Source organism: Acomys minous, assembly GCF_964271855.1.
Source record: "Acomys minous genome assembly, chromosome: 12".
Classification (NCBI taxonomy): Eukaryota; Metazoa; Chordata; class Mammalia; order Rodentia; family Muridae; genus Acomys; species Acomys minous.
This window is the reverse complement of record NC_140493.1, coordinates 4,467,534-4,494,876: the sequence shown is the minus strand read 5'-3', so window position 1 is coordinate 4,494,876 and position 27,343 is coordinate 4,467,534. Positions and strand designations below refer to the sequence as shown.

General features: G+C 47.2%; 1 long non-coding RNA gene across 1 annotated transcript in view; it reads left to right on the top strand.

Moving 5' to 3' along the window:
* The window catches only part of LOC311580196, a 38,745-nt gene extending 18,402 nt beyond the window's left edge, over window positions 1-20,343 (top strand). Inside the window, exon 4 of the long non-coding RNA XR_014773390.1 lies at window positions 19,110-20,343. This is a non-coding gene — a long non-coding RNA (uncharacterized lncRNA). The remainder of the gene's footprint in view (window positions 1-19,109) is intronic.
* Window positions 20,344-27,343: the final 7,000 nt, after the last annotated feature.

Sequence of the window (27,343 nt, the reverse complement as noted above, 5' to 3'; positions counted from 1 at the left end):
GAACTAGGGTGAAACATAATCCCAAACACTCAGTAGGGTAGCAAGTGAGGACTGTGCCCAAGGATAGCCTGGGCTACATAGTGAGTGCATCTTTAAAAAACATCTGGAGGGCTGGAGAGATGGCTCAGAGGTTAAGCACACTGACTGCTCTTCCAGAGGTCCTGAGTTCAAGTCCCAGCAACCACATGGTGGCTCACGACCATCTATAATGTGATCTGGTCTGATGTACATGCAGACAGAGCACTGTATACATAATAATAAATAATAAATCTTAAAAAAAAATCTGAATAAACCGGGCGTGGTGGCGCACACCTTTAATCCCAGCACTCGGGAGGCAGAGACAGGTGGATCGCTGTGAGTTTGAGGCCAGCCTGGTCTATAAAGTGAGTCTAGGATAGTCAAGGCTACACAGGGAAACCCTTTCTTTGAAAAAAAATATAAATAAAAGGAATGGAATCCCATGCCCACTTCCCCCTCAGGCTGGGACCCTGTGTGGTACGAACCTGTACAGGCCTTGTGCGTGCTGCCAATGCCTCAGTAAGTTCACACATACACCAGTCCCACTGGGTCTGGAAGACACTGTCTCCTTGGAGTCTTCTATCCTTGGTACCATCCATCTTTCTGCCTTCTCTTCTTAGCCTTGAGGGGAGGAGTTTGATGAAGACCAATTTAGAACTGAGTGATCCCTTCTTTTTAAAAGTTGGGGGGGCGGGTCTTGGAGGCTGGAGAGATGGCTCAGTGCTTAAGAGCACCATCTGCTCTTCCAAAGGTCCTGAGTTCAATTCCCAGAAACCACATGGTGGCTGATAACCATCTATAATGTGATCTGGTGCCCTCTTCTGGAGTGCAGTTGTACATGCAGGCAGAACACTGTACACATAAATATCTTTTTGTTTGGCTGGTTTTGGTTTTGTTTGTTTTTTGAGACAGGGTTTCTCTGTGTAGCCCTGGTTGTCCTGGACTCATTTTGTGGGCCAGGCTGGCCTCGAACTCACAGCGATCTGCCTACCTCTGCCTTCCTAGTGCTGGCACTAAAGATGTGCACCACCACTGCTTAAAGGTTTTGGATTTTTGCTTGTTTGTTTGATTTTAATGTTTATGAGCATTTGTCTGCATGGTCTGTGCACCCTGTGTGTGTGTGGTGCCTGAAGAAGACAGAAAAAAGCATCAGGTCCCCTGGAACAGGAGCTAGAGGAGACTGTGAGCTGCCATGTCTGTGCCAGGAATAAAATCTGGGTCCACTGCAAGATCTGTGTCTCCAGCAACCCCCTAGACATCACTTTTAAATTTTACGTGTATTTATTTAGTGGGGGTGGTCATGCACCGTGGCACATGCGCAGAGGATACATTTAGGGAGCTGGTTTTCTCCCAGGGATTGAATTCAAGTTTGTCAGGTTTGGTGATGAGCGACTTTTCCTTCTGAGCCAACTCACTGACTCACAATTTTCCTTTCTAAATTGACTTTAAAAGCTGATGCCTGGCACAGCCTGTAATCCCAACCCTCAGGAAATGGAGGTAGAATGGTCAGAAATCCAAGACTCATCCTCAGCCACATACTGAGTTCAAGGGCAGCCTGGGCTTCTGAAGACCATACCTGAAAGACATAAGGATGGGCTGGAGAGATGCCCAGGTGGCAAAGTGTTGGCGCTAAAGCCTGAGGACGGGGTTTGGATGCACCATATATGCAGGAGAGCTGGGCATGGCACATCCAGTCTTTAGCACCTGAGAGTCAGAGACCCCAAAAGCTCATTGGTCATCTAGCCTAGGCAAATCCACCATATCCAGGCTCAGTGAGAGATCCTGTCTTTAGAAAACAAAACAAAACAAAACACTATCTTGGGAGGCAGCTGCAGGCGGATCTCTTAGTTCGAGGCCAGCCTGGTCTACAAAGCGAGTCCAGGACAGCAAAGGCTACACAGAGAAACCCTTCTGGGGTTAAAAAAAAAAAAAAAAGAAAGAAAGAAAGAAAGAAAAGAAAAAAGAAAAGAAAAGGGAAAACCCATCAGCATCAAGAATGGCAAAAATCCTAAATATAGTAAATAAAGAAAGAAACTCATCAAGATTTACATCTAGGGCTAAGGATGTAGCTCACTTGGCAAAGTGTTTGCCTGCTAAGCATGAGACACTGCACAAAAACCAGGTGTTAGGAGGCCCGGAATGGTGAACCATGCATGTCCTTAATCCTAGCACCTCAGATCCAGAGGTAGGCAGATCTCTATGAGTTCAAGGCCAGCCTGACCTACATGGTAAGTTCCAAGACAAACAAAACAGGGCTAAGTAAAGACTCTCTCTCTTCTCTGTCTCTCTGTCTCCCCCCCCCTGTCTCTCTGTCTCTCTGTCTCTCTGTCTCTCTGTCTCTGTCACTCTCTCTCAAATTTTATTTACATTTTCAAGACAGGGTTTCACTATGTAGCTCTGGCTGTTGTGAAACTCCCTAGGCTGGCCTGGAACTCACAGAGATCTGCCAGCCTCCCAAGTGCTAGGATTAAAGATACAGGCAACTACACCTGGCTTATAGACTCTATCTCAAAACAAAAACAAAAACAAAAACAAAACAACTTTCCGCCACCACCAAAAAAAAGAAAAGAAAGAAAACAAGAAGCCACCCAGGTGTCATGCCTGTCTATTATGATACAGCCTTCAAACACTGGGTACGACAGAAGGATGGAGAGTGAAGGTCATCCTTGACTTCATAGTAAACTTGAGGCCTATGTGGTATAGGGTACCATGTCTCAAACACACAAATTGTGTGTGTGTGTGTGTGTGGGATAACAGCCAAGGTGGCACATGCCTATAATCCATGTTCCTCAGGCTGAGGCAGGAAGACAGGGAGTTCGAGACAAACCTTTGAAAATGAGACTTCACTCAAACAATCCGCTTTTGGGAACTCATTCTCCCAGAACCCAAGTGGGTTCTGGGCATGGAACTCAGACCATCAGACTTCGTGACGGATGCCTTTAAGCCATGAGCCATCTTTCCTGCCCTTGTTTTGTTTTGCTTTTGTTTTTAGTCAGGATCTTGTAGAATGTAGTTCAGGTGGGGCAGCTTTGGGTGCCTGATCTCCCAGTTCCCACCCCCTGAAACCGCCCCCCCCCCCAGCTGATGACATTACCAGCATGTGTCACTGTGCCTTGCTAGGAATTTCTTTCAATTTATAGGCACCAAAGTCAAAGCCTGAGGCTCTCTTTGTTAATACTCACTGCTGGCCCTTCCAATTTTTAAAGCCCTGGGGGACACATGCTGCCTGTGTGAACTTGGTGGTGAATCAGCTGAAGTGACTCACTTTTGCAGAATTCAGCAGATGCCTTTGGCTGGACCGTTGACAGCTTGAGAAAACACTGTGCTTGGTCTAATTCTGCAGATCGCTGGGAAGTGGGGTTATGTCTGTCTCAGACCCTAACAGGAGGCCTGGTGTTTCAGAGCTTCTCTTGTCAGCAACAGCAGGTCTATTTGGATTGCAATTTGGGTTAACTGTTTTCTTGTTTGGTTAAGTAGGAACTCAGGGTTAGCACTTCTTTCAGCACTGGCTTGGTGCTAGCATTCCCTGGCAATCTAGTCCTTCTACCTTTTGGGGACATTGTTAAGAGTTCCAGAAGCCACAGCCAGGCAAGTCACTGGTCTTGCCCCAGTGAAGGGCATGCCTTCTCTTTGGCTCAGAGGACAAGCCCGTCTTTCCTCAACTGAACACACTCTCTCTGCACAGGATGATCACTTAGGGCAGGGCAGCTTTAAGGCCACTAGCACAATTTAAGGGAGGCTGGCAGCCTCAGCACCTTGAAGGGGCTGTCACTCATATCACACTCTAAATGCTGTGGGTTGGAGACAGTGGGAAAAAAAAAAAAAGAAAGAAAGAATTATTTGGTGGGCATTTAAGAGTCATTTCCCTAAAGCAGCGGGTGTGTTTCTTTTCCAACCATGGGCGAAATGCTGGCAGAAAACAGGTGCAGACCAGAAGACTCGCATACAGCTTACTGGAAGCACAAAGAGGCAGTTAAGGTTGAGAGCTAGGCTGGGTGGCTGCCAGGAGACATCCCAGGGGAGCCGCGCTGCCAAGCAACTGACACACAGAGAGCTGACCTAGCCCTTTTCTTAACGCTGACTGCCGGCTCCAGAGTTCTATCAGAGAACCGCACTGAAAGGCTCGATGTGCGATTCCAGAGCAGCCTGAATCCCAAGGAGCCATTAGAAGGGGAAGAGGGAGCTGCCATACCCATCAGCCCTCTGTGGAACGACTGTGTGGCTTGGGTGGGACACTCCTGGAGACAGCTGCACGTGCCAGACATTCCGTGTCACCAGCCTCTCTGTGCCTTTGAAATGACGAATGTGAATCCAAACATGCCCAAATGCTTCCTAGACACATTTCTTGGGAGTGATGGGGGAAGAGACAAAGAGCACAGCATTTTAGCCAGTAAATTTAGGCTAAACGGGGCTGGAGAGTTGGCTCAGTGGTTAAGAGCACCGTCTGCCCTTCCAAAGGTCCCGGGTTCAATTCCCAGCACCCACATGGCAGCTCACAACTGTCTGTAACTCCAAGATCTGACACCCTCACACCAATGCACATACATTTAAAAATTGAATAAAAATATTTAAAAAAATTTAGGCTAAGCCGGGCGTGGTGGTGCACGCCTTTAATCCCAGCACTGGGGAGGCAGAGGCAGGCAGATCGCTGTGAGTTCGAGGCCAGCCTGGTCTACAAAGCGAGTCCAGGACAGCCAAGGCTACACAGAGAAACCCTGTCTCAAAAAACAAACAAACAAACAAACAAACAAAACAAAAAATAGGCTAAACTATGCTTTTGTATATACAGCCAGAAGTCAGAGGCTAGGGTGGGCGGGCAGGCAGGACAGGGAGGAAAGTCTGAGATGGTTTCCTAACCTCCACTGGTCACCTTGCTAATGAGAAATCTTAGACCAGAGAAGCAGAATCCAGAAAGGCTGAACCTGGTTGGGCTAGAGGCAGGCTGGGAGCCATCAGCTGGCAGCTCACTCTCTAGAGCGTTTTTAAGAGGTTTGGGCAAAGGAAACCACAGAGCAGGTGGTGCCCTGTGTGACTCAGTGAGGTGTCTCGCCCAACCTAAAATGGCAAGCCAATTCTGTTTTCCAATCAGCTCTTAGTTTTTCATCTTTCCTTTGCAAATACAATATTTAAGTGTACTAAGAGAGTAAGCTTGGGGGCGGGGCACCCTACAGACATTCTTTAAGCAGTTAACTTTCTACACTCTTTTAGGACAGGATGCATTTTGCACAAGCACCATGGCCTTCTGGGTAGTGACAGCTGCCAGCAGTCACATACTCCTGCAGCGCAGCATTAATTCGTCGTTTCCATAGCAACTCCAGTCCCAAGGATTTTACTAGAATGCAATCAAGGGACCACATGAGACGCAAAGCTTCAGCCTTCAAAACAAGCTGGTTGATGCCTGTTAAAGTAATAAGGAGAAGGCTATGGAAATTGGTGTCATATAAAATGTAATGACAGGGTGGGTCTAGAGCTTGCCCTCGAGTCTTTAATTAGCTTCTCCTCACCTTTATTATTGTCTCATAGGCTACCAGACACACTGTCACCTTAGTTACCAAGTAGTAGGTACAGGAATTTATGTTTGTCCTTTGAGAATATACATTAAAAAGCAGAAAAAAAAACACACTCACAAATGAGAACTTCTTCTTCTTTTTTTTTTTTTTTTTTGGTTTTTCGAGACAGGGTCTCTCTGTGTAGCCTTGGCCCCCTGGACTCACTTTGTAGACCAGGCTGGCCTTGAACTCACAGCGATCCGCCTACCTCTGCCTCCCGAGTGCTGGGATTAAAGGCGTGCGCCACCACGCCCAGCTATGAGAACTTCTTATCAAAAGATATGTTTATTTATTTATTATTTGTTTGGTGTCTTAGGGTTTCTAGTGCTGAAAGACCAGGACCAAAAGGCAGGTTGGGGAGAAAAGGCTTTGTTTAGAATACACTTCCACAACGCTGTTCATCACTGAAGGACGTCAGGACAGGAACACGATCAGGCCAGGAACCTGGAGGCAGGAGCTGATGCAGAGGCCATGGAGGGGTGCTGCTCACTGGCTTGCTCCCCCATGGCTTGCTTCCCCATGGCTTGCTTAAGCCTGCTTTCTTACAGAGCTCAGAACCACCGGCCCAGGGATGGCACCGCCCACAGTGGGCGGGGCCCTCTCCCATTGGCCACTAATTGAGAAAATTCCCTACAGCTGGGTCTCATGACGACTTTCCCTCAATTGAGGCTCCTTCCTCTCTGATGACTCCAGTAGCCAGTGGGTTATTCGAGAGTGCTACATGTCTGTAAAGCGCTACACGTCATCCACGGGAAGCAGGCACTTTACATTTTCCATGTTTCTGTTATTTTTGTTTTTGAGACAGAGTCTTACCGTATAACCCAGGCTGGACTGAAATTCGTATTTCTGTGTTAATTTTGGATATTAGGACATAGACAAGAGGCTATGAGCCATTTGCTTGATGTCATAAGATACTTGTGTGAAATAGCCCTGACAGGAGTGTAGGCAAGCTCCAGGACGTATCATTTAAAGAAGTGTAATTACAAAAAAAAAAAAAAGTGTTGTAATTACGATCCCTACACTCAATAAATGTATAATCTAGCTGGGGAAAACAGGACTAGCCCACATTTTAAGAAGCCCAGTAAGGCCGGGCGTGGTGGCCCACGCCTTTAATCCCAGTACTCGGGAGGCAGAGGCAGGCGGATCGCTGTGAGTTCGAGGCCAGCCTGCTCTACCAAGACAGCCAAGGCTACATAGAGAAGCCCTGTCTTGAAAAATAAAAAAACAAACAGAAAAAGAGAAGTCCAGTAAATTACGTATATAATCACATACACCTGAGTGCTAAATTAGGTGCTGTTACCTGTGAGTGCTTCAGGACTCTGGAGGACACGGAGGCATGAACTAGGCAAGCCAGGTCTTACGGAAGAACGACCTTGGAACTGAGGTGTGAGTAGTCTCTGAGATGTGCCTGAGAAAATCACTAGGAATGAACAGGACCTTGTCCTAGAGGGCGAAGCAGCCATCCTGCCACAGCTGGGTGCAACTGATGGGACTGGCCAGACCAGCTTTGAAGGCCTTTAAAGTAAGGCAGAGTTTAAGCTTACAGCATTAACAAGAAAACAGTCATTAAAGGCCCTAGATCAATCAAGCCCTATAACAAAAGGATGTTTAAAGAGGATGTGTTTGGTTGCTAGTTTGGGTGGCTCAGATCTGTAACCCTAGAACTTGGGAGGCTGACCCAAGAGGATTGCTGCAAATTCAAGGCCAGCCTGAACCACAGAGTGAGGTAAAAGGAAAGGCCCCCCAAGAGGTGACACATGAGCTGGGCTCTGACACAATTGGCTTTCTCAGTGAAAGCTGTCATCTTGGCAAAGACATTGAGTCAGGTGTAACAGAGAACCCTGCATGCCAGGCTGAGCTCAGAAAGAGCAATCTGCTGGTGAGGGAAACAGGAAGAGAAGAAAAACTACCTAAATACAGGTAATTGAATTTAGGAAGAAGAGTCAGCCAGAAAGTGTTTGCTAATGTTAGAGAAATGTTGAAGAATAAATGAAAAAGAAAAGCATAGCTGGGTGGTGGTGGTGCACGCCTTTGATCCCAGCACTCGGGAGGCAGAGGCAGGTGGATCGCTGTGAGTTTGAGGCCAGCCTGGTCTATAAAGTGAGTCCAGGACAGCCAGGGCTACACAGGGAAACGCTGTCTTAAAAAACCAAAACCAAACAAAACAAAACAAAAAATGTTGGCAGCAAAGCAGGGCACTTGGCATTTGCTGACGGGTCCCAGCTACTTGGTAGATAGAGAGAGGGGAAAGGTCATTTGAGCCTAGATGTTCAAGAGCATCATAAACAATACAGTAAGATTTTCATCCAAAGAAGAAAGAGACAGGAAGAAGAAAAGTGGTCATGCTGTCAGCGGTCTCCTTCAGTCTCTGCCTTGTGGTTGCTTCTTCCTCTCACAGTCCCGTGGTCCCCCACCAGAATGTTCTAAAATGGAGTTTGGTAGGACCGGTGAGATAGTTAAGCAGATAAAGTCTCTTGTCACCACACCTGATAGCCTGAGTTCATTCTCTGAAACCCACATGGTGAAGGCGAGAACAGACTTCCTCAGGTTGTTCTGTGACCCGCTTGTGCTGTCACGTGCCACATAAACACATATGATTTCTAGGGCCTGGAGAGATGGCTCTCACAGAAGACCTGGGCTTGGTTCTCAGCACCCAAATAACAGCTCTCAACTGTCTAACTCCAGTTCCAGGGACGCAATGCCACCTCCTCCTCCTCTCCCTCCTCTTCTTCCTCTTCCTCCTCCTCCTTCTTCTTTTTGGCTTTTTGAGACAGGGTTTCTCTGTGTAACAGCCCTGGCTCTCCTAGACTTGATTTGTAGATGAAGTTTGGTGTTTTTTTTGTTGTTGTTGTTTGTTTTTTGGTTTTGTTTTTTGTTTTTTTTGTTTTTTGTTTTATCAAGACAGGGTCTCTTTGTGTAGCCTTGCCTGTCCTGGACTCACTTTGTAGACCAGGCTGACCTCGAACTCACAGTGATCTACCTGCCTCTGCCTCCCGAGTGTGCCACCCTTGCCCAGCAGCACGGCTATGATTTTTGTTTACACACTTGAACCTTAACCAAGGAAAACCCACCACACGTCTCCCCTCCATTATAGCCCCCCACAGTTGGGGGTTCCTCGGCACAGCTGCGTCTCCTCCCTTGGCTCTTCAGATTCTTTGCTCCAAGCAATGAGTCGATGTGCTCACCGGAGTCTGTATATGGGGTGCAGGGCTCAGTGAGAATGCGCTTTAAGATTTGCGAGTAGGACCGGGCGTGGTGGCGCACGCCTTTAATCCCAGCACTCGGGAGGCAGAGGCATGTGGATTGCTGTGAGTTCGAGGCCAGCCTGGTCTACAAAGCGAGTCCAGGACAGCCAAGGCTACACAGAGAAACCCTGTCTCGAAAAACCAAAATAAATAAATAAAAATAAAAAGATTTGCGAGTAGGTGAATAGGCCCAGCCTGGTCTGCGTAGAAAGTTCCAAGATAGCCAGGGCTACCTGGGCAGCCTGGGCACACTGGCTAGCACAGTAGGATGAGTGCTTAGCTAGCTTGTCAGATTCCCAGGTTAGGCCCTCAGCGTTGAATAAAATTGGGCATGGTGCACACACTCCCAGTACTTGGGAGGCAAAAGGCAGGAGGATCAGAAGTTCAAGGGCACCCTCAGCTACAGATTCAAAGCAAACCTGAGATCCCGGAGGCCCCGGTGAAACAAAGAAAGGAAGAAAGGAGAGAGGGAGGGAGGGTAGAGGAAGGAAGGGGAGCGGAGGGAGGAAAATGTGGCCACTTACCCCGTTTCACAGGCTTGCAGGAAAAACAAAAGTCACAGTGTTACTATGAACAATACAGAGTATCTCTGAGCCATACTCCCAAAGGCTACCCAGGAGACCAGCTTCTCAGAGTTGAGGACGAGAAAACCCAGAAAACCCAGGCTGTGGGGAGCCAGAGAAGGAGGCAGGGAACAGACTGGAAGCTGCTGTGGATGCGTTTGTCTTCTGTTGACTGGGATGAGGGGCTCCCATCCCAAGGGCACAATGACAAGGTCAGCCCCATCTCTTCTCTGTGGTCTTGGCAACAGCCCGTCATGCCAGAAAGAGCAATCTGTCAAATCTAATTAGAGTGAAGAAAGTGAACAGTGCCCAGCGCCCAGCTCGGAACCGACAGCCCTGGTCAATGAGGTGGAGGGGCTGGGGTGGGGGGTGGGGGCGTGTGTTTCCAGGGCTTGGACATGGGTGCTTCAGATCAGCTCTTTTCTTAAGCAGGAGCGTAGAGTGTCTCTGACTGGATTCTCATTTACTTCACCAGAAATCCTCAGATCTCTTTGCTCTTTTAAATTCATGCACATCCAGCAAAGGCAGAGGAACACTTGGGTCTGTTCCAAAGGTGAGGTTGAAACAGACATCATGTGCCGCTTGGATGTGGTGCTGTGTGCATGCTTTGATCATGTCACTGTGTGCATGCTGTTGCTCACGGTGCTGTGTGCATGCTGTTGATGTTATGAATGGGTTCTCATTTCTTTTTTTTTTCTTTCTTGAAAATGTATTTGAATCTTAAAATATTTTAGTTCTAAGATACCGCATTGAAGCTGGGTGTAATGGCGCATGCCTTTAATCTCAGCACTTGGGAGGTAGAGGCAGGAGGATCGTTGTGAGTTTGAGGCCAGCCTGGTCTACAAAGTGAGTCTAGAACAGCCAAGGCTACACAGAGAAACCCTGTCTTGAATATATATATCATTGATTTTGGTCCTTTTGAAGGGTTCTTATTTCTTTTTTGTGTTGATTTATACCAGTGATATTAGTGTTCCTCTATCTTTGAAATCCTTTTTTTGTTTGTTTTTGTTTTTTGTTTTTTGTTGTTTTTTTTTTTGAGACAGGTTTCTCTGTGTAGCCTTGGCTGTCCTGGACTTGCTTTGTAGACCAGGCTGGCCTTGAACTCACAGAGATCCACCTGCCTCTGCCTCCCGAGAGCTGGGATTATAGGGATGTACTACCATGCCCAGCTTTTGAAGTTCTTTTAACACAAGGCTTATAATTCAATTGCTGAAATTTCACAAGCATCTGAAGTTTTATTAGGGTCATGAAAAAACACACTATAAGATACAAAAATATTTAATTGTATTTTTGATTTGTACTTTGGATAGGCTCTCTGGTCTTGGTGCTTTATCTCTTATATCAAAAATGGGTTTCACAGGGAGGAAATGTATTTTTTTAATTCATTTAAATATATTTCTTAAAATGAATAGATGAATCAGAGTGTTGATGCTTTTTTGAAACATGCATTTGCACAATATTTGGTATAGGCATTTAGTAATGAACAAAGTTTATATAGTCTTAATGTGAGCATGTAGGTTTTTTTTTTTTTTTTTTTTTTTTTTTTTTAGACAGGGTTTCTGTGTGTAGCCTTGGCTGTCCTGGACTTGCTTTGTAGACCAGGCTGGCCTTAAACTCACAAAGATCCACCTGCCTCTGCCTCTTGAGTGCTGAGATTAAAGGTGTGCACCACCACTCCAGGTGCATTTAGATATCTTTTTAAAAATGTATTTATTACATATACAGTGTTCTGCCTGCATGCACACCTGTACACCAGAAGAAGGAACCAAATCTCATGATAGATAGTTATGAGCTACCATGTGGTTGCTGGGAATTGAACTCAGGACCTCTGGAAGAGCAGACGGTGATGTTAACCACTGAGCCATCTCTCCAGCCCCGCATTTAGATATCTTAAAGGTAAAAGAAAAATGTATGTGAAGTAGAGGGAATAGGCTGGATTCACACATCCCACTTCCCAGAGTTTGATGTTATTGTCTGCTTGTTTTCCCATTTGACCGGCACAGCATTCTGTGCCGCCTGATATGGGCCCCAGTCAGGCCGCCTTCCAGCCCAGGCTGGTCTGGTCCCGAGAACTAAGGATGTCAGAACCTTTCCAGTAGCGATAAGAAATATTAAATATTAAAAGCCAGGGAATTGAGGATAAGATGCTGGCCTGACATCTGTGTTCTGGTCCAGCAGTCTCTATGGATACGGACATTTAGGCATTCAGCCTGGTGTGCTCAGGCCAGTTCCTTTACTGTGTGTGGGTAATCTTTTATTATTATTATTTTTTAATCCTTATTAGATTTATTTATTTTGATCTTTTATTTTCTGATTGAGTCTCTGGTCCTCCACTCTCATCCTTTGTTCCTTTTCTTTTACATACCCATTATGTTAATAAACATCATTTTCTTACCTTTAGCTGGGTCCCCTGCCCAGAGAGCCAGCACTTTCAACATTTCTCCTTCCTTGGTCACGGACTTACGTGCATTAAGTGTGTCATTGTTTTGTATGACTTTTAAGAACAGAAATGATGCCATGTTGTGCTTGTGTTTTCTGTTTGACTGGCTTTTCTCCTCCCTGTGCCTTATGGAGCTCCTTTCACAGAGATGTTTACACATCATCCCCTTAGCTGTTGCATAAGCTCAAGTCAGGGGCCACTCACTTTCCACTTGTTTTTACCTCAACCTCCTGCCTGTGCCCTTGACATGACTTCATGGCACAAGTGAGCATCTAACTGGGTTTGTATTCACAGGGCAGGTTGGGACAGGCATGTGCTTTATGCCTGGCTGGAGTGTTTCTAACAACATGTAAGAACAGAAAGTAGCTGGGGCCCATATCAGCCCTGTAGCTCAAAGAGAGGCCCAGGGCAGGTGCTCTGTCCTCGGCGCCTTTGTTACCCCCTCGCCTCCCGGGAGTTAACCCATCACTCTGCAGTAACGTATTCCTTACACGTGAGGTATTAGTAATAGACTCACAAAGGTGCTGTTGTGAAAGTGACGTGAGGTAGCACAGGGAAAGATCGCGAACCTGCTGTACAGAGCCATGCTTGCACTCTTCAGGAAAGTGTTTCAGATGAAGGACTTCCCGGTGCGGCTCACAGGGCGTGGTTAGTGAATGGAGCTTCAGGCATGATTAGGAACCAGGAAGCTCTTGGAGATCAGACACAGTCATGCATGCTTGGAATCCAAGCCCTTGGGAGACCGAAGAAGCCAGCCTACCCTACGCCGCCGGAGACCTTGTCTAAAACAAAACAAAACAAAACAAAACCCACACACAGGCAAGAACAAAAACAAAAACAGAAAAAAACAAACGACAACAGCAACAATGAAATTGAACTCAAAGCACTGGGAATGACAGCTGGTGTGGTTGCTGGTTCTGTGTGGCTTATATAGTGTTTGTCACTTATAAAATAAGGGTCATCACAACGTGTGGCTTTCTCCAGGTGCCGCCTCAAGGAGTCCCCACAGCGTCACCCTGGGAGGTGCACGGAGCTGCTAAGTGAGATAATATGGGAGTGAGATGGTGTTAACGATGTATGTCGAGTTGCACTGCAGACAGCGTGGCCTACACTCAGCACTGAAGAACATCCGCTGTCCCTTTTTTTAAATTTAAAAAAAAGATTTACTTATTATGTATACAGTATGCATCAGATCACATTATAGATGGTTGTGAGCCACCATGTGGTTGCTGGGAATTGAACTCAGGACCTCCGGAAGAGCAGTCAGTGCTCTTAACCACTGAGCCATTTCTCCAGCCCCACATCCACTGTCCTTTTAATGCTTTTGTTAGTTGTTTTATTTCTTTCAAGATGATTGCAAGTAGTGGAGGCTGTCTTTGAACTCCTGATCCTCCTACTTATGCCTCCTGAGTGCTGGGAGGACAAGTGTGAGCCATCATACCTGGCTAATGCATCACACCTGGCTAGGGCAGCACACCTGCCTAGGGCATCACACCTGGCTAGGGCAGCACACCTGCCTAGGGCAGCACACCTGCCTAGGGCAGCATACCTGGCTAGGACAGCACACCTGCCTAGGGCAGCATACCTGGCTAGGACAGCACACCTGGCTAGGGCAGCACACTTGGCTAGGACAGCACACCTGTCTAGGGCAGCACACTTAGCTAGGGCAGCACACCTGCCTAGGGCAGCACACCTGGCTAGGACAGCACACCTGCCTAGGGCAGCATACCTGGCTAGGACAGCACACCTGCCTAGGGCAGCACACTTGGCTAGGACAGCACACCTGGCTAGAGCAGCACACTTGGCTAGGGCAGCACACCTGGCTAGGGCAGCACACTTGGCTAAGACAACACACCTTGCTAGGGCAACACACCTGGCTAGTGCCCTAACTCTTGGCTAATGCATGAATTCTTTGGATACCTACTGTGTGCTCTTGGTTTTTAAATTGAAATTCTTTTTTGTTGTTGTTTGTTTGTTTGTTTTTCGAGACAGAGTTACTCTGTGTAGCCTTGGCTGTCCTGGACTCGCTTTGTAGACCAGGCTGGCCTCAAATTCATAACGATCCACCTGCCTCAGTCTCTCCAGTGCTGGGATTAAAGGTCTGTGCCACCACACCTGGTCTTAAAGTTCTTTAAAATATGAGTCAACATATTTTGGGAACTTGGGACCCTGCAGTTGAAAGCTTTGCTAACCCCACTGTAGGTTAACTGCCATCAACCTACCCAAGGCCTAATTATGAGTATTCATCCGGTCGTGGTGGCACATGCCTTTAATCCCAGCCCCCCAGCCCGCCCCCCCCCCCCCCCCCGAGGCAGAGGCAGGTGGATCGCTGTGAGTTTGAGGCCAGCCTGGTCTACAAAGCAAGTCTAGGACAGCCAAGGCTACACAGAGAAACCATGTCTCGAAACACCAAAAAAAAAAAAAAAAAAAAAAAAGAAAGAAAGAAAGAATTATGAGTGTTCACGCCCAATGTCGGGTTCATCAAAATTTTCTTTTAATTACAAAACTAAAAATATAAGCCTGGTGCTCGCCTCAGCAGCGCATATACTATAAAATTGGACCGATACAGAGATTAGCATAGGCCCCGCGTAGGGATGACACGCAAATTCACAAAATGTTCCATATTTAAAAAAAAAAAAAAAAAAAAAAAAAAGCCGGGCATGGTGGCGCACGCCTTTAATCCCAGCACTCGGGAGGCAGAGGCAGGCGGATCGCTGTGAGTTCGAGGCCAGCCTGGTCTACAAAGCGAGTCCAGGACAGCCAAGGCTACACAGAGAGACCCTGTCTCGAAAAACCAAAAAGAAAAAAGAAAAAGAAAAGCCTGAGACATCTGCTTGTTTGTTCTAGCTGCTCCTGAGGGTGAAAGGGAGCCTTTCTTTGCAGGGTCTCCCTGAGGGCTAACCAGGCTGGTCAAGGGTTGCCTGAGAGGTGGGCAGCTGTAGACAGCTGCTCAGGGCTCTTAGGCTCTCAGAGAACCTTGCAGATACTCGGCTGTTGTGAATACAATACAGCCGGATACTGAGCAGGCATGTGAAGTCCTAAGAACGATGACATTAAGGGGCCGAAACACTCACGAAACAGCCCGATTTGGGGTGTGGGGGGTGGTGTGTGGATTTCCAGGGACTAAACCTGTGCTGTTTGCCTAGTCCTCTCAGCTCAGAGGGCTTTCTCTAACCCACAGAACGTGTTTTTAGAGAGTGTGTGAACTCATTCCAGCCAGCCCCAAACCAAAATAACAATTCGGAAAAACAAAACAAAGAACAAAAAAACAGACCACTTCAGCCGTCAAGAGCTGAAGCCACGAGTGAACTTGGTCTAAGAATCATTCTGGCAGCAGAAGGGCGGAGTCCAGAGGCCTAAGCCACGCCCCTTTGCCTCAATTCCAGGTTTAGCTCAGAGAGAAACAATTCGGAATGCTTTTCTTTTAAAGGGACATTTGTTTTGTCTTTCGAGACAGGGTTTCTCTGTGTAGCCCTGACCTGGAACACACTCTCTGTCTGTCTGCCTCTGCCCCCCCTCCCCCCACTTTGTCTCTTCTCTCAGGTTGGCCTCAAACTCAGAGATCCAGAGTCCTGAGTCCTGCCTCTGCCTCCCAAGTGCAGGGAATAAAGGTAAGTGCCACCACCACTTGGTTTAAAGGGACAATGTTAAATTATTTTTTTTTATTCTTTTTTGTTGTTGTTGTTTTTGTTTTTTCGAGACAGGGTTTTTCTGTGTTAGCCTTGGGCCTCAAACTCACAGCAATCTGCCTGCCTCTGCATCCCGAGTGCTGGGATTAAAGGTGTGCTCCACCACGCCCGGCGTATTTTTTTTTTCTTATTTTTATTTTCTCATTATTCATTTTTCATTTGTCTTCTGTTTTTGTGTGTTATTTGTTCGTTTGAGTCATTTAGAAATTGAACTCTGCTGCCTGCATCGCACTGCAAGCATTCTACCGTTTTCTGTTTTGTTGACAGGGTTTTACCTTGTAGCCAGGATGTCCTTGAAGGTGAGATCCACCCACCTTAGCCTCCAGAGTGTACAGCCTCACCGTGCCCACCCAGTTCAGGGGGCTTTTATAATAAAAGCATCTAGTAATGTGAAAAGGGGGTGTTGCTAAGGGAGCTAGCTCCCTTTTAGACTGAAGATATTTCTTCCTCTCCTCCTCCTCCTCCTCCTCTTCCCGCTCCTCCCTTCCTCCCTTCCCCCCCTCCGTCCCCGGGTTTCTTTGTGTACCCGTGGCTGTCCTCGAATTCACAGACAGTCCCCTGCTTCTGCCTCCGCATACTGAAGAGATTTCTTAGGAGACCAGTGTCATTGAGACAGTTGTTTTAACCTCTAATAAAATTGTCCTCCATCTTCCGAACCCATTCCTAAATTATTTTATCACGGAGACGGAGACTAAGAAGCGCCAGAGGGGGCGCTAGTTTCCCCAGGCTCAGCAGGATGGTTAACCTGTGTAAGCCTGCAGGATGGAGTCTCAGCCCAGGACCCAAGCGAAGGTGGAAGCAGAGACCGAGCCCGCCCACTTGTCCTCGCGTCTGCCAGGCCTCCGTGGCCGCAGGAGCATAAACTTTAGGAAAGGATTCAAGCGGAAGCTCGAGGGCAGCTTTATTTGAATTAAAAGAAGCCAGGCGCAGTCACGCATGCCTGTAATCCCAGCACTTGGAAGACAGAAGCAGACCACTGTGAGTTCAAGGCCAGTCTGGTCTACAAAGCATCAGCCAAGGCTACACACAGAGAGAGAGACTCTGTCTCGAAAACCAAACAGCTCTCTCCTCTCTTCTTCTTCTCACTCTTCTTCTCTTTGTCTCTGGGGGTACCCCTCCCCCCTTTCCTTCTCTCCCCATGATCACTTAATAAACCTCACAATATATTAAAACAAACAAACAAAAGCAAGACAGGCCGGTTATGAGCTTCACATGGTGGGGAGGAAGGCTTTAGAGAAAAGACTTTGGAAGCTCAGAATATTGGGGGTGGGGGTGGGGAGCCCAAAGTGTTAAGGAAAGCATGCTTAGAAAAGAGAAGAAAGAATAAGAAACATTATATTTTTCCAAATAATTCAGAATAATAGTTACATGGCTGTGGTCCCACAGCCCTGCAAGCTACTGCATTAGGAATGGATTCTGGAAAGGAAAAAAAAAATACAGTATCTCATTAAAAAAAACTATTAAATTATGGTGTGTGTCTCTCTATCATGGCTTAAGGTGGCCTAGGGCTGGCCCTTCCGTTTAAATGACCGAACTCAGCCCAGCCAGAATGTTAGGCCTTTACCTAGGCCAGATATGCAACCAGTGTTTCACTCTAACAGCCAGCTCATACACAAACAATAAATAACAAAAGTAAAAAACCTAAAGATCCCTTATTGTGAAAGAGAAAATAGTTGGGTGTTACAGGCACCCCACCCATTCTGCACCTGGCAAGGTTCTTTCTTGAATAACCATTTTTTGGTTTTTTTTCCCCCTTGAGGTTAGCTTAGGCTCCTGCACTCCTGATCAATTTTGCAACAACATGCGGTGTGATGGCTGAGAGCGCTAGGGTCCCTTTCTCCTCCCACGCCCTGCCCACGGCTTCAGCTTAGAATCAAGCCTGAATCGCCTCTTTCTAAAGGCGATCTTTGTCTATTTCATTTCATTTTTGAAGGGAAAGGACACATTTATGAGATTTTGCCTGAAAACTTAGATCAACATTTTTTTTAAAGGTGGGAGCGTTGCTGATTTAGGCATAGTCAAAGCCTTGGGTTTTGCACTGCTAAAGGAGAAGGGCACAACCCAGAGCAGGTTAGAATTCTAAATATAGTCGGATCTTGGCTTTTCACAGAGTTCAGGGCTCTGGATGATTCAAGGCTCAGATCATACGGGTGAGGAATTTATTTTGCCATCTCCTCCCCAAGAGGAGGGGAAAGCAGCTGGTGGAGGGGGAACAGGTGGGGGGCTGGAGAGGGGGGAGAGACCCTTCTCAATGACAAAGAAAAGCCGGCTCCCCTCCCCCCTCAGGGAAGGGCTCCGCTTTGTGAGAGCTGACTCTCAAGGGACTGTCTCTGGCTGTTTCGGCAATAGTCCAGGGTCATGCAGGGAGATGTGTGCCTACATTGTATTAATGTTTTCTGCTACTGTGGTCACTTATCTCTCCCTGAAGGACATTTCCAGTACAGTAACAGGGAGGTACTCCCCCCTTCCTCTCTGCAGATAAATGTCCAACATCTTCCTGGACCAGCCCCATTCTCTACAAGTTACTAAATATCCCCCTTTGTCCTCCAAACAAAGACCTCCTGGTGCCCATCTGGCTGGGTCCCTGTGTGAGGGCTACAAGCCCAGCCGCTCACCTACTGGACCTACTAACCTATCTTTTCGCTCGCTGTTGAGTTCCTAATTCCGGTTTTTCTGGCACTGCTGTTGTAGTCACGGACCTATAATTGATGCTTACAGATGGCTGTGGTGGGAAAAGACACCTTCACATGGAACAGGGACCCAGTAAACACCCTTGTTCCTTTTGTTTTCTCCCTTTTGATGGACCCCCCCTTTTTTTTTTCTTTTACTGAATTTGTTCTTTAACCATTTCATACAGTTGGGTGTGGTGGCTCGCGCCGTTAATCCCAGCACTCCGGAGGCAGATGGGTAAATCGCTGAATTAAATACCACCACTCTCTGTGTACTGAGTTCCAGGCCAGCCAGAGTTAGGTGATGAGACCCTGTCTCCAACAAACAAAACCAGCTTCTTACATGTACACAGTGCATTCTGATTACGGTTTTTTTGTTTTGTTTTTTTCTTTTCTTTTTTTCTATTTTGGTTTTTTGAGATAGGGTCTCTCTGTGTTAACCTTGGCTGTCCTGGACTCGCGTTGTAGACCTGGCTGGCTTCGAACTCACAGTGATCCGCCTACCTCGGCCTCCGGAGTGCTGGGATTAAAGACGTGCGCCACCACTGCCCGGGCTGATTACGGTTACCCGTTACCCTCACCCTCTCTTTTTCTCCCCTCCCACCCCTAGAGCCCCCTCCACTCAAGTCTCTTTCCCACACTCATGTCAATTGGTTCCGCTTTGTGGCCCCCTGAATTAGCCCGGGCTGCCTTTGCGACCACAAACCGTTTGCTCCTTTTCATTGGAACGCGGTGACCTGCTTGGGTACCCAGCTGAAGACAATGCCTGCCCCTCCCCCAGAGTGCATCCGAGTGGCTCGGAGTGCAGCTCGGAAGTGTGGCCACGAGGGCCCTCCCAGATGGCTGATAATTGCTGACAGACCTGGTCAACTGCATAATTTCAAGTGCAAGTGTCCTAACAAAGTGCCCATCTCTGGGTTTTCATTTTCTTGCTAGAAGTAAAACGAAGTCACGGAAGATTCTTAAAACTAGCAATGGCTGGGACTGGAAGGCACAAAGGAAGACCTAATCATGGGATAATGTGAAAGACAGGGTTGTGCACCAGCAGGCACCTGCTCCCTAATGAGAGACAACACAGAAAAAGCTGCGTTTGGCGTCATCCTGGAGGGTTCCCGGCAACCAGGCAGGCTCAAGGGCGCATAGCAACCCGTCATCTTTCTGCCGGCTTCAGCCATAGGGGGAAAAGGTGGTACCACAATCCTCTCTTCCAGTGGATGATGATGACGTGTTCTAAGGAGAGGAGCGCAGAGGCTCCTGTCAAATGAGTGAAGAGAAAACGGAAGTGGGGAGAGGAGGCGGGACTTCAGAAACCTCACCGCAACCTTCCTAGAATAAAAAATGACAGGCAGAAATGATTAGCGCATCCACATTCAAAACGCAATCTCCTGCTCATATTTTCAAGTTTGTATTATAACCTCTTAATATTTGGCAAGTCCCATTAACACAGGATAAAATGGAATTAAAGCCGACCCCATCCGGTTCTGTCTTCCACTCTCCACTAGAGTCGTATAAAATGGCAACGTTATCAGAAAAATCAAATCCATCCTTTTTAAAGCCCTCAGGGAGTCTGCTTTCCCAAACGATAGCGGGCACCTAACTTTCTCTTCGGGGCAGTAGGGCGACTCCGGCTACGTCCCTATCGCCTAACGTCCTTGCTTTGGGCAAAATAAGCTCTCTGGAATGCGCGGGGTCCACGCCCTGCAGGCAGCTGCGGAGCGCCGAGCTCTTCGTCGCCGTGGACCAGCAGGCGGCGCTACCCCGGCTTCCTCCGAGGCCATTTCCGTCGCCGCGGGTGAGCTCGCCGGCAGCCACGCCTTGCAAGTCACCCGGGCTCTTGCTTGAGCTTCTGAACCACCGTGCCCCTTTTAAGTAAATTTAAAAAAATTTATTTTACCATTTAGTACATTTATACAGCGTGTATTGGTGATATCTATCCACCGGTGCCTCCCTCGCGTTTTATTTATTTATCTGTGGATTTTGCAGCTCCGGAGCCATGGGCCCTGTGCATGATAGCCAAGGACAGCCAAGGATTCTACCTCTGAGCTGTATCCCCAGCTCCACTGTCCTCTCTTGGCAGTTACTACTGTTTTGAGATTTGGGGCAGGCTAAATGGCTCAGTGAAGAAAAGAGCTTGCAGCCCAGGCCCTGCTAATTGAGATTAATTCCCGGAACACACTTGGAAAGGAATGACACCGCAGTTACCAGTGGTACTTTGCCCATCACACGTGATGCCGCTCAGATACTTAGGACTGGAATGCTGGCTCAGCAGTAAAGAGTGCTTACTGATCTTGCAAAGAACCAGGTTCTGTTTCTAGAACTTACCTTCACACAGCTCACAGCTGCCTGTAACTCCAGTTCTAAGACATCAGGTGACTTCTGGCCTCTGCTGAGTCCCTGCCTGCAGGTGCTACATATAACCTCACACAGCTACCACAGCTACATACACGTACTGATAAATACATAGATCCTTTTTGTTTTGTTTTGCTTTTTGTTTTTCGAGACAGAGTTTTGTTTCGTGGTTTTTTGGTTTGTTTTTTGGTTTTGTTTTGTGTTTTGTTTTTGAGACGGTTTCTCTGTGTAGCCCTGGCTGTCCTGGACTGGCTTTGTAGACCAAGCTGGCCTCGAACTCACATCAATCTGCCTCCCGAGTACTGGTATTAAAGGCGTGTGCCACCACGCCCAGCTTCTTTGTTTGTTTTGTTTTGTTTTGTTTTTCACTGTGTAGCCCTGGCTGTCCTGGACTGGCCTTGTAAACCAAGCTGGCCTTGAACTCACAGCGGTCCTCCTGCCTCTGTCTCCCTAGTGCACACCACGCACAGAGGTTTTTTTGTTTAAAATAAAGTGAAAAACCTAATGAACAAAGCTCAAGTATTTCTAGAAACAAAACCAACTTGCATCTGAATGGTAATTAATCAACTTTTTAAAGGACCTCAACTTTAGTTTCACTAATTCTAATAAAAAGGGGCCTCTGGTTGGGGCATAGTGGCACACACCTTTAATCTCAACACTCAGGAGGCAGAGGCAGGTGGATCGATGTTAGTTCGAGGCCAGCCTGGTCTACAAAGCGACTTCAGGACAGCCAAGGCTACACAGAGAAACCCCGTCTAGGAAAAAAAAGGGGGGGGGGGCTCTGACACAACAAAGAAAGCATTATATGCTGAAGTTAGAATATCTTTTTAAAAAATCTCCTTCCTTCGGGAAGCGGAAACAAGTGATCTCTAGGAATTCTAGGCCAGCCTGTCCAACAGACAGAGTTTCGGGACAGTCAAGGATACACAGAGAAACCTTATCTCGAAAAACCAAATCAAACCAAAACAAAAAAAACCCCTCCTTCCTGTTTTGTTTTGGCTTTTTTCAGCCAGCCTTCTGCGAGCCTAGCATGCACAAGAACTCGAGAAAATTCAGCTGCGGCGCCATCTGCTGGACACTCTGAGATGCTGTAAGAACCTGCCGGTTGAACAAATAAAGTGTGATTGGCAGTGTACAGCTCGCTTTTTGGCCAGCAAATAGCGCCAAGGTAGTATTTGCATGCTGTCTGTTCATTCAAAAACAAACAAATAAAAAAACTAAGATAGGCAGTGGTGGCGCACGCCCTTAATCCCAGCACTCGGGAGGCAGCGGTAGGGGGAGGATCTCTCTGAGTTCGAGGCCAGCCTGGTCTACAGAGTGAGTCCAGGACAGCCAGGGTTACACAGAGAAACCCTGTCTCGAAAAAAAACAAAACACGGCCTGTAGAGATGGCTCAAAGGTTAAGAGCACTGTCTGTCCTTCCAGAGGTCCTGAGTTCAATTCTCAGCAACCCCATGGTGGCTCACGACCATCTGTAATGTGATGCCCTCTTCTGGCATGTAGGTGTATATGCAAATAGGGTGCTCATATATATAAAATAAGCTTTTTATTTAATAGTATTCTTTACCTTTCATTCATTCATTTATTTAATGTATGAGTGCTCTGCCTGCATGTACACCTGCAGGCCAGAAGAGGGCACCAAATCTCATTCTAGACGTTTGTGAGCCACCATGTGCCTGCTGGGAATTGAACTCAGGACCTCTGGAAGAGCAGTCAGTGCTCTTAACCGCTGAGCCATCTCTCCAGCCCTCTTTCTTTCTTTTTAAGATATTTATTTGGGCTGTATACATAATAATAAATAAATAAATCTTAGTCAGGCGCAGTGGCACACGCCTGTAATCCCAGCACCCGGGGAAGCAGTGGCAAGGGTATCTCTGTGAGTTCAAGGCTAGCTTAGTCTACAGAGCAGTCCAGGACAGCCAAGGCTACACAGAGAAACACTGTCTCAAAACAAAAACAAAAGTGAAAAAAAAAAAGAAAGAAAGAAAGAAAGAAAGAAAAAAGAAAAAGAAAAAAAGAAAAGAGAAGAAAAAACAAAAACTCCTACCAAAGGGGCCCTTTGCTGATCTGAATGGACGTGAGTCCATGCTGGGCACTAGCTGACAACCAACATCTTGTTTCCAGCACTACACATGGGGGAGTGTCAGGGACGGGTGCTCTTGTTCTCCTGAATGGATTGATTTTGATGACCAAAAGAAATGTAAAGGTGAAAAGGTGACAGAAATAAAATCCTTCTGGGAGCTGGAAGGCAGTCAGACGTAGCCTGGGTGAGGTGTGAGGTAGATTGCTAAATCCTGCCACCAGTTCCTGAACTCTGGAGTCAGATCTGATTCACGTGAAGATTTTTCTATTTAGGAGAGGCAGGCCCTTTCCACACAGAGGTCTAAACCCATTTGCAAACACATTTATACACACACTGTCAAGTAAACCTTGTTTACTTGAAACACTGCACTCAACACGGCTGCAATTCTGTTACAAGCCACACTGAGAGCCCCTCGGGGAGCAGGTGAGAAGCAGAAATGTAGATCTGATGAAGATTGGTCCACCCACCTGGGAAAGTCCGGCCCGAAGCGGCAGCTTTACTAATGGAAACACATTTACCAAACATAGCTCTGACCTCAAGGAGCTTCACGGTCACTTTGAACAAAACTAGTTTTTGTATTCTGGAATGGGTTTTTAGTGGTTTTCCTGAAAGAGATGAAATTGCATGATCACCCATATGGCCTGCTGGTGCCTAGGGAATCCTGGGGGTCCACGTCAGGTGCCTTTCAGCTTCCTTTCTTCAATAGCTAAGCCCTTGGGGGTGAGACTGTCTGAGCCCTACTGCTAGAATCCGTAGCCCTCTGCAGGGGTGCTCAGGGAAAATAGGACAGCAACCAAGAAAATAGAGTGAGAAATAAATAAAAGTCCCCAGACAGCAAGGCCTGAATGGACTGACTATGTCAGAAAATAAGAAAAATCAAGCAGGGTTTTGTTGGGTCTTTTTGCTTGTTTGTTTAAGACAGGTTTTCTCTGTGTAGCCTTGGCTGTCCTGGACTCACCCTGTAGACCAGGCTGGCCTCGAACTCACAGAGATCAGCCTGGCTCCGCCTCCCTGAGTGCTGGGATTAAAGGCGTGCGCCATGTTGCCCGGTGGAATGGTGGCATCTTTGAGAAAGAAAGCTTCTCTGCTTCATTGAAGAGTAGAACTGGTCCCATCTCAGTCCCTGTTAAAGAGTCAAAAGCATCGTGTTCTGGGGAAATGCAGGATTGATCAGAATTAGCCAAATGCCTCCCATTGGAAATAAGCCATGAGATTTTTAGAGATGACAGCTGATCTTCTGCAGTTATTCCCCAGAATGGAGCTAGCAAAGCCAGTCCTGGTGGGACAAGCTTCTTGCCCCATCTACCAGGGGTCTGAGGCAGTGTTGTGGGGCGTCCATCAGAGAAGACTGCTCTGACATGGGTTTAACCCAATAGAAAGTCTTTATTGGCTGGCCAGGACTGCACTGGATGTTCAGGACCCCAGCACAGGACCAAGCCTTTCTCTGGGTGAACTTTTAAACACACACACACAAAACAATGTTCTGGGTTGACATACTTCAGTAAACAAGAACAGTCAGCCAGAAGAGGAACTATAGAAACCAAAAAGCAAGGTTGGTACACTTAGGGACTTTCCCAGAACACTGGGCTCTGATGGATTAGGTCTTTGTTTTTATTTTGACAGGTAGTGCTGTCTATGTGCTAAGCTTTATAGCCTGAATGGTATGCAGTCAATTGTGCTAAGGTCTGGAGTCCTGTTACAGCAGGAAATCTCAGGTTCAAGGTCCGCCTGTCTACAGAGACCAGAGCTAGTATATAGTATACGCAAATTCCTAATGAAAGGGGGCAGGGCCCAGAATACTGCTCAGGTCAGAGACCAACCTGTTCCAGGGACCCTGTACTGGGTGGGCTGGTATGCGGCTCAGTGCTTGCCCAGCCTGAAGGAAGGCCTGGGTTTGCGCCCCAGCACCCCCAAGCCAGGTATGATGGCATAAGAGTTGTAATTTTGGCTCCAGAAGGCAAGAGAGTCCAAGATAATCCTTGGCTGCATAGCAAAGTCAAAGCCAGCCTGACCCTCAGAGTAAGAAGACCCTGTCTCAAAGCCAGCCTGACCCTCAGAGTAAGAAGACCCTGTCTCAAAGCCAGCCTGACCCTCAGAATAAGACCCTGTCTCTCAAATAGAAAAGTAAGAAAAATGAACAAAAGCCCAAACTTATTTTCTGAGGGTTTGAAAAAACACATTCTTTATATCACAGTAAATTGTTTTTCCCCCACAGTAAATTGTTTTTTGTTGTTGTTGTTGTTGTTGTTTTTGTTTTGTTTGTTTGTTTTTGTTTTTCAAGACAGGGTCTCTCTGTGTTACCCTTGGCTGTCCTGGACTCGCTTTGTAGACCAGGCTGGCCTTGAACTCACAGCGATCTACCTGCCTCTGCCTCCCGAGTGCTGGGATTAAAGGCGTGTGCCACCACGCCCGGCAGTAAATTGTTGATGAATGTAAATAATTAATATTCAGCCACGTAGTTAGTAAATTTTTATGTATTTATTAATCAACAATTTGCCCAACTAACCACACATTCCAGCCAGGCGTGGTGGCATACACCTTTAATCCTAGCACTTGGAGGCAGAGGCAGGTGGATTGCTGGTGCCCTCAGGCTGCTCCTGTGGAAAGCAGGCCTAAAGGAGTTCCTAGGGGAGCTACAAAGGCCAAATGGAAGAATACATGCAGGTCTCCTATCTCAGTAATAACAAATAGGCTCATGGTGAGTTCTGGAAATTTTCAGCTAGAAAGTAATATCAGGTAACTGTCCACCCAGGGTTATTTTTATTTGAATGCACAACCAGGCTTTGAACTCAGGGTTTTATCCCAAAAGATTCCAGTAGGGGGCAGCAAATATACGCATGGATCTCAATGCTGACAATTTTATTTATTTATTTATTTATTTTGATTTTTGAAGACAGACAGTTTCTCTGTGTAGCCTTAGCTGCCCTAGATTCACTTTGTAGACCAGACTGGCCTCAAACTCACAGCAATCCACCAGCCTCTGCCTCCCAAGTGCTGGGATGTAAAGGTGTGTGCTACCACCGCCCAGCAAGTGTAAGATTTAAATAAAAAATTAAAAATCATGGCAGGAGGCGGGGCAACCTGATAGAACAGAACCGGAAGATCACAGTCAGGAGGAAGCCTTTAGCTGTTCTTGACTGTAAAACAACCTACCTGGAGCTAGCGTGGTGGCGCACGCCTTTAATCCCAGCACCTGGGGAGGCAGTGGCAGGTGGATCTCTGTGAGCTCAAGGTTAGCCTGGTCTATACAGTGAGTTCCAGGACAGCCAAGGCGACACAGAGAAACCCTGTCTTGAAACAAACCAAACCAAACCAAGCCCAGCCTTATTTCTATTTTTATTTGCTTGCTTAAAAAAAAAAGATATGTATTTTTATTTTATGTGTATATGCATCTTGCTTGCATATATAGCTGTGCAGTGCCAATAAAGGCCACAAGAGGGCATCAGCATCCATGGAACTGGAGTTGACAGACGCTGTGAGCCAGCAAGTGGGTGCTCTCAGCTGCTGGTCCAGAGCGACGTCTGCTGCCACACTCCCCACTCTGAAGTGTAAGCATACATTTTAAACTACTTTATTTGGGTTTCTCATGCCTCTGCTGTCGCTTTTCTCCGCCTTAATCCCTTCCAACAGCTCAGCACCAGGTAGGAGAGAAAGGCGGTCCATGCGGAGGAGGGGCGCAGCTCTCTGTAGCTATGTCCCGCTGGTTAGGGTTGTCGGGTTCAATCTGCATCTCAGGATAACCCCAACTTCTTCTCATCAAATGCAACAGCAGCAACCAGGAGCAGCAGCATTCTTCTTTGTTGGAGCCCCTGCCCCCTCCCCCGCAACACTCTCTGGGCTCTGCACTTATCCCCCTCGCCAAAGCCCTCAGAATTAAACTATCTGCAGCTGGCAACGAGCCCCTCTCAGAACCTGCACGAGGCCAACAGTTTGCTGCTGTGGACAATCTGAATCAAGCCTGTATCCCACACCTGGGACGGAAACAAAACCATGTTTATAGAACATAACTGGGTTTTTAAAGACACCAAAAGTTTCTCTTTTTTTCTTTTCTTTTCTTTTCTTTTTTTTTTTTCAAGACAAGGTCTCTCTGTGTAGCCTTGGCTGTCCTGGACTCACTTTGTAGACCAGGCTGGCCTCGAACTCACAGCGATCCACCTGCCTCTGCCTCCCGAGTGCTGGGATTAAAGGCGTGCGCCACCATACCCGGCCTCATTTCTATTTTTATTTGCTTGCTTTTTTAAAATGTAGGAACCAGGCCCGACTGGGCTGCCTGCCTGTCTTGCTGTTTCATGTCCTGTTTCTAGCAGCTTCCATGTCTGTGTTTATCTTGGTTAGCTAGTCGTGTTTACTGCTCTGAGAACGCGCCCCTCCCTTCCTCGATCCTCCTGTGTGCGATCACCTCTTGAGGGATTTCACCTGGGAGGAGGATTCCTGTTTGGCTGCCTCTATAAGAAGACTCTTTGGGCCGGGCGTGGTGGCGCATGCCTTTAATCCCAGCACTCGGGAGGCAGAGGCAGGTGGATCGCTGTGAGTTCGAGGCCAGCCTGGTCTACAAAGTGAGTCCAGGATGGTCAAGGCTACACAGAGAAACCCTGTCTCGAAAAACCAAAAAAAAAAAAAAGAAGGCTCTTTGGAACTCTGGGAGGAGAAATAAACTGCTGCCGTGGCTGCTGCTGCGGCTGCTGCTCTCTTAGCATGAAGGACCTGCTGTGTTACTGTGTGTGTATGTGCATGTGTG